This window comes from Ipomoea triloba, chromosome 11 (assembly GCF_003576645.1).
Source record: "Ipomoea triloba cultivar NCNSP0323 chromosome 11, ASM357664v1".
In the NCBI taxonomy this organism is placed as follows: domain Eukaryota; kingdom Viridiplantae; phylum Streptophyta; class Magnoliopsida; order Solanales; family Convolvulaceae; genus Ipomoea; species Ipomoea triloba.
In genome coordinates this window covers 13,928,333-13,936,199 of record NC_044926.1, presented here as the reverse complement: position 1 = coordinate 13,936,199, position 7,867 = coordinate 13,928,333, and the positions used below count along the sequence as shown (strand labels likewise).

Below are 7,867 nucleotides of genomic sequence, written 5' to 3'. Positions count from 1 at the left end.
TACGACAGTAGCATCCCCTTATGTTTTGAGATTTATCTATTAAATGATGTTAGCCATGTGCATATAATCTTATTTATATGCGTTAAGCTTAATTGTATTAGCCTAAGCTCAGGTTTAAATTTGGGGGTGTCACTAGTACAAAATTGCACATCTGCTACTGTTGTAAAAGACATTTCGCAACTGTTGTACAACAGTAGCGGATAGCACAGTCACTAAAAGTCATGTACTTTTCGCTACTGTTGTGGAACAGTAGCGAAATGTTGAGTCATCCGCTACTGTTCTTATATAATAAGAGTGGTGAATTATTATTATTATTATTTTTAAAAAGGGTATCAGCTACTGTTCGTATGCTAGAACAGTCCAATTAGAAATTAAAAAAAAAAAAAAAACAGATTCGTTTTTCTAAATGAAATAATAAATGAAAAAATAATTACAAATAATAAATGAAATATTAAACATCATATTCTTCTAATTTTTTTGTATGCTTACTACATCACAAATATCAAATTTACTATTTCGAATCTTTATTGTACCCTAGTCTTGGAATTTAAAACATGATAAAAGACGTTCACTTGTTTTCGTCAACCTTTTTCACCTGCATAGCACAGTCAGCTCAAATCCTAAGGGGATAAGCAAAGGAAAAAATTAGAGGTTTAAAATAAATTAATTATGCAGTTGAAAAAAAAAAAAGTAAGAATGAAATAGAGTTGTAAAGAAATCAAATGACAGACAGAAATCAAATGATAGCAACATCAAAAAGAAATCAACACACTTCTATATATGGAGAATTCTCACAACAAAAGCAGTAGAAACAATAATAAGTTATCTAACCTAGGAGTAATGAATAAACAAAAATACATAAAATTCTTCAATACCTCACATATTCATAGCAAATATCAAATCCAATAATTTACCAAATCCTATAAGTATGCACATGTATCTAAGAACAAACCAAGAAAAAAAATGCTATAAGCTTACAAACAATAAAACTACTATAATGACATTTCACAAATTCAAACAGTTAATAAATAGTCATCTAACCTGGGATTAATGATCTAGCAGTAGAAAAATACAAATGGACCACCATAAAATAGACAAATAGCTCCTCAACTGCAACGGTAAAAGCAAAGGAAAAACAAAAAGAAAAGAAAAGAAATTAGAGGGCACCACTCACTAAGATCCCAGTTCATATCTTTCAATGCATTAACATTCAAATGAGGTTCCTTACACAAGAGAACAATGCATAAGTTGGTTATAAATGCATTTCAAATATCATGGTGTGTCTCCATCCACCTGAAATCTGTTAAAAAAAAAAAAAGGAAAGTACAAGAAAAATTACAATATGTCCATTTGCATAAGTTGGTTATAAATGCATTTCAAATATCAATGCATAAGTTGGATAGTATGTGTATTGTTGAGATAAAAACAGTTCTCTGGATTCATGGAGTTAATAAAAAAAAATCTTTAAGTATGTGCATTCAAGCAACATTATATTAGGATAAACAATGTTGGCACAAGCTCAGAAAAACCACATATTAAAGGAAGAAGCACCTGAGAAATAAAATCACCATGCAAGGTTTCAAGCTTACTGGGAACAAAGTGGTCTTAAAAATCCCCACTTAATGCCCAAGTTAGCCATATTTGCTCCAGCCATAAGTATATAAAGAACCAGAGGAAGAAACAGACATTGTATGTCGCCATCCACATGCTACCATTACCATCTTTTCTCCCTGCAAATTTAAACTATCATAAAGAAGCCAAAGAAGGGACTATGAGCACATAGCAAGTACAGGCCAATAGAGACTAATCTAGGAGCATTAAGCCATTAATAGAAGTACTTACATGCTAGTCCCAAGCATAGAATAAAATCAAGTTTTCTCCAGTCAAACACACACAGGTGAGCATAAATTCTACATCTTAATCACTTGTATAGCTGAAACTTTTTCAGGAACTAAGCGATCATTTCGGTCACCTAAACCAGATTACCATATCGACCCCAGCCCCAAACGTAAAGCTCGCCATCTTCTGTCACAGCAGCTGTATGTTCAGCACCGGCAGCAACCATTTTCACAGGAACTCCCTACAAGAAGGACATTCCAGTAAGTGAATTGCAACATCATTGAGCAATCACTTTTCTATGCCAAATGGAGCAGAAGAGAAGTTTACACAAGTTTTGCAGTGGATGATTAAAACCAAAATGTAAAATGAAATGAAGAACACAATAGTAAGTGTTGCTCTCTTACTGTACGAAGTATCTGGACTTTTTTAAAATCAAAATGCAAAATCTGGGAATACCTGAAATGTTTCAATTTTCTGAGGTACAAGTGAATCCTCTATGGTGCCAAGACCCAGTTGACCATTCTGATTCCGCCCCCAACTTCAATTGGATAGAACAAGTAATTGAAAGAAAAGGAAAGGAGTCATATTCTTACTGCTAGCTTCACTAAACACAAAACAAATCAAAAGTAAAATTACACAGAAATTTAGTATAAAATCACAAAACATCACATTTATTAATATAATAATAACATTAATATTTTATTACTCAAAAAAAAAAAAGAGGAGAAACCGACCTCATCAACTTCGGCAATGGCGGACGGTGGTGGCCAGCTGGACAGGCGACTGGGGCGGAGGCAGTGGAGACGGTGGAGGCGACTGGGGCTTGGCCGACGGTGGTGCTGCAATGGCGGACGGTGGTGGCTGCGGTGGAGGTGGAAATCGCTGCGCAGATCTGGTACGGTGGCTGCAATGGCGGACTGTGGTGGCGCAACGGCTGCAATGGTGGCTGCGGTGGAGGCGGAAATGGAGGATTGATGGCTGTGCGGTGGTGGCTGCGGTGGCAGGACACAGTGGAGGACGATGGTTTGCGCAGATCGGAAATGACGATGGACGATGGTTTGCGCAGATTTGGGATCCCAAATGACTTACTCCATATTTTTTTATTTTTTATAATAGATATACAGCTACCGTTCCATACTGGAACGGTAGCTAAATGTAATTTATTTTTGTTTTTTATTATTTTTTTATTCGACTTTTCGCTACTGTCACTATTTGGAGCGGTAGCGAAATATAAAATGCATTTTTTTATTTTTTAAATCGCACCCGTTCCTTGTCACAATAGTAGCGAATTGTTCATCACTTATTTACTAAATTGCCGCCGCGCATTTTTTTTGAGAATACACTACCGTTCTTAAAGGAACGGTAGCTAAATGTCAATGTTTTATTGTACTTTTTGTACTAGTGTGTTACAAGAAGTGCTATGGGGGAAGTACCTTGATCCCCTAATGTTGGACTCCTTTAGGTGTAGAGGAGAAGTTGAGAACTTGATCTTGCATTCACAATGGAACACTATCTTTAGATAGAGAGGGGATACCTACACCCTGGTCATATTTGGCTCCTAGCCACCTTGCAACTCAAGAAAGAAAAGTACCACAAAAAACTATCCATTTCATTCACCCTATTCAATAGGAAGTTCGACATTTCGGTGAATGATTTGGGGCGGTACTTAGGGATCTACACAAGGGATGAGATTGAGAGTCATGCATTCCATGACTATTAGACAAATTTCTATTCGGAGCAATAGGCGACTAAATATTAGAAGAAGATAAGCGGTGGCTTGGTTCCCTACAATCCTAGCAACATGAATTTCCCGGCCATCAAAAGAAATGCACTCAAAGCGGTGAGGCACGCTCTTGCAGTAACCTTCACGGGAATGATGTCAAATATGCACAAGGCTAACTGCGTAGACTTGTTTCACCTATGGAGCATGGGGAAGGATGGATTGATCAATATGTGAGTGTAATGCAAGAAGTGGTCTCGCCACCCAAAGCAAGGATAATGTTCCCTTCATCTTCATCGACCCATTACTCACTGCGCTTTGTCATGGATTGGGTTTTGCCTCCAAATTGATAAAAGAAAAGGTGATTGCTTCTATGACACCCCTCACCGTACCTGACCTTTTGCAAGCTAAATTCAAAAGGGTAGGTGAGGGAGCCCAGCAAGAAGATGATGATGATGAGGAGGAGGAAAAAGAAAACCCTGTTCCACCCGAGCCACAATACAACATTCCCAAGGTGCCACCGCATATGCCGCAAGTACACAATTGGGAGACCATGAGGGCTCTCTAATATCACTTTCATGAAGAACAAACGGTAATGCTTAGAGCTCATGGTGAGATACTTGCATGACAGGAGATGCTTGCAAGGTATGCAGTAATTCTTGAAAGGCACGGGGAGTCTATTGATAGACAAGGCCGGGCAATTGAGGATCTCCAATCTCAATTCATGCACCACTTCTACCCTCCATCCCATAGAAACCCTTGAAGAAGAAACCCAATAACACAAGGCGTCAAGGCACCAAGGCAAGAAGAAGGAAGAAGAAAATGATTTGAAATGAAGATGTTTTAAATTGTTGTTCTAATGGGTTCCAAGTCACAAACATTAGGTTCCTTATGCGTAGGATTTCGACTTTAAATTCTTTACTTTGCTAGATTCTTTAATTTCATATGTTTACATTCCTAGACATTTACATTTCTTGCAATTTTATATTTTAGACTAGTATATATTTGATGTTCTTGAGCTTTTGATTGCTGTTTTTCTTTTGCATTTGAATCGAGCTAAAGATGTTAAACGTGACGTTCTTGGGAGGCACCCCAAGCATTATACAAAAAAAAAAAGAAAAAAAAAAGAGAAAAAGGAAAAAAGATTGTGGATAGGAGGAGTAGCTTTCTACTCCATTGCACTTTTATTTTGGTTATTCATATGCACTAACTTTGTTTTGTGAAGCATGGATGACGGAGGCAAGGATTGCTTGGAAGCTAAAGTGTGGGAAAAGGGGAAACTCCTCGATTGGTTGTAATTTCTATCCCTTTTCAATTTGAGCCCCGTTTTCAAGAGTGGAAAAGAGCTTTTGCACATTCATTACACAAATGATGAGCACATTCTATTTATTCATCAACAAAGGATTATGATTTGACACCCCAAATCTCCGAAACACTTCTAAAGTGTGGAAAGGGACATGCACTTTTGCCTAAGACTCGTGCTCTTTTATTCCACTTAGTCCTCAAGGCAACATCGAGGGCGATGTTTGGTTTAAAGTGTGGAAAGGATGAATTTTATGCTTGAATTGTTTTAATTTGCTTAATTGGTCAATTGGTATTGATTGATGGGTGTGTTTGATGATGGAGAATGCTTATTATTTATGTTATCTAGGAAGAGTTTTAATAATGTGCCAATAAAGTTTTTATTCTTAGAATATTCTTAGGAAGTTTCTTTTTGCACCAAAACTGAAATGCTTAGAACCAAGTAGGTTTAAATTCTTGTGTATTTGAATTTTGTTCACCTCTTATTTTGTTAGGACATTGGTCAAGGATCTCTCGAAGTGGGAGTGTGCACCCCTTAACTTAAGAAGGATAATTGGTAAGAGAAGCCCGGAATCAACTAATTGACAAGGTGTAGTTAGCGGTGGATAGAAAGTATGGGTGAAGAATGAAGATTCTCTCGGATGTCGTTCTCAAAGGATGAAAAATTGGAGTCAATCAAGTGCAATGCTTTCAAATGGAGAGTTTCAACAAGAGATAGCTAGGTGCAAGGAGAACTTGTGTAGGCATGTAAAAGAGAGCAAGGAAAGCATAAGAACAATGAACAAAGCAAGTAAAATGGGGAGTTGGATTCATTCACTAGAGCTTGTGCATGCATTAGGCTAAGGTGGATTCAATTCAATGCAAATCGTATCTAAACTTAAGGGAGACAAAACACTATCACCAAGTTGCGTAGAACATGGACTCTTAGGTCCTTAATCGGCTAAGGCATTTTATCAAAAACTTGGTCTACCACTCCTTCCAGACCTAGCTCTCTTAGATCTTAGGGCGGGAATGTGGACAATTAATACTTCATGGAAGCACCATCTCTTCTTACTACCACTCTCTCACATTTTAATTCACTTTCTACATTTGATTTCCTATGATTGTGTATTCTCCAATTGCATTATGAATTGTGGCTAGATTCACCTAGGAGTTGGATTTGATGATCTACAATTTATGCTTGTTTGATCCATAATTGTTGAATTGATAAGATTCTTGCAATTGTGTCTTAATTGCTTTTGTGTGGATGATGTGGTGTCTTGATCCTTTGCTCATGTACGACCGTGATGAGTGAGGGATCAATACATCACATCATCCACACAAAAGCAATTAAGACGAGTTAATACTCGTGATGAGGGATCAAGACACAATTATAAAAATCTCATCAATTTAACAATTAAGGATCAAACATGCACAAATTCTAGATCGTCAAAACTAACTCCTAGGTGAATCTAGCCACAATTCATAATGCAATTGGAGAATACACAATCATAGGAAATCAAATATAGAAAGTGAATTAAAATGGAATTGAGATGGACAGGGATGATTACCACATTAGAATCCGTGAATGCAATCTTCAAAATACACAAATTGGAGTGTAGCTAGTTGATTCTACTCTATAGAGAGAAAAAACCTAGCCTAAAGGATTTTGGAAAGATGAAATGAAAAGTAGTTAGTTAATCCCGCCACAAGCCTTGACTTAAAATGCTGATTTTCCGCGCAGATCCTCGTCCATGAGTGGTCCACTTTCGTGGACATTTCGTGGAACTTGTTGTTCCCGATCAACAAACGATCCATGAAGTGTCCACGTTCATGGACCGCTACACAATCCAAATTTACCTTTTTCGTCTTCACCAAAGTTGTATCCGTTTAAGTTGACGTTCCAATGCCACTTAAATAATCTCATTTGGACACTCCTAGATCAAGATATGCTCAAATTACAAAACTTTCGTCAAAGTACCCTGAAAATTACAACTTATGCTATATTCCACAATTGCAATCACAATTAGTTCGTGTGCTTATCTTTTATCAAAATAAGCTATTCTAAGCATGTAATAGGCCCAAGGAACTCTATTTATAGCACAATATGTCTCTCAAATACCCGACAAAAGGTAGCATCTTTGGCAATTATTACAGAAGATAGACCAGACATTGTATGTAGAGTTTTCAAGTTGAAGTTGGATTGTATGGTAAACGAACTACGGGCTGGAAAATTATTTGGTGTTTTAACTACATGTATCATCATATTTACCATATACAAATTTTTCTTTTCAAAGTTTCTAAAGGAACGTTAAATTTTTGTATCTAATATGTAATTTCAATCTTATTGATTTTCAGCTGTGCACACTATTGAATTCCAAAAACGTGGCTTACCACATGCCCACATTTTGATTTTAAGCCAACACTCTTTAGCAAGCTGCATGGACTCTATAGACAAAACAATGGACATGGATTACTACAAAGTTGTGGAGGAATTTATGGTTCACGGTTCGTGTGGACTAGAGAGGCCAAAATCGCATGCATGGTGAACATGAAGTGTTCAAAGCACTTCCTGAACGATATTTGTTGATCTCTCCAGCTGGGATGATAATGGGTACCTAATATACAAACATCGTGACAATGGTAGAACTATCTTGAAGAATGGTGTTCAATTGGATAATAGATATGTTGTACCACATAATAGATACCTTTTTCTCAAATACAAGGCACACATAAACGTGGAATGGTGTAACCAATCTAGATCAATCAAATATCTCTTCAAGTATGTCAACAAAGGAAATGATAGGGTGACAACAAAATTCTACAAAAGTACAACTGATGAACTATCTAATGAGGTGGTAGATGAAATAAGCATGTACTATGATTGTATATATGTGTTTGCGCGCGAGGCTTTATGGTGACTGCTTAGTTAGGACGTTTAATTCAGGCACCCTCCAATTGAAAGATTCATTTTTCACTTACCCAACTGCCAATCAATTATGTTTGAGGATGATGATCGGATCAACA

At 37.0% G+C, this 7,867-nt stretch overlaps 1 long non-coding RNA gene across 2 annotated transcripts; it reads right to left on the bottom strand.

Moving 5' to 3' along the window:
- Positions 1-444: 444 nt before the first annotated feature.
- On the bottom strand, positions 445-3,024 carry LOC115997610. 2 transcript variants are annotated; one of them, XR_004093759.1, is made up of 7 exons: positions 2,574-3,024; positions 2,296-2,443; positions 1,843-2,080; positions 1,552-1,730; positions 1,229-1,300; positions 1,042-1,110; positions 445-620 (listed from the first exon to the last, which is right to left on the bottom strand). It is a non-coding gene; the product is annotated as an uncharacterized LOC115997610 (long non-coding RNA). The 2 variants fall into 2 exon arrangements; XR_004093760.1 differs by having other exon boundaries at positions 445-595.
- Between the last annotated feature and the right edge of the window lie 4,843 nt (positions 3,025-7,867).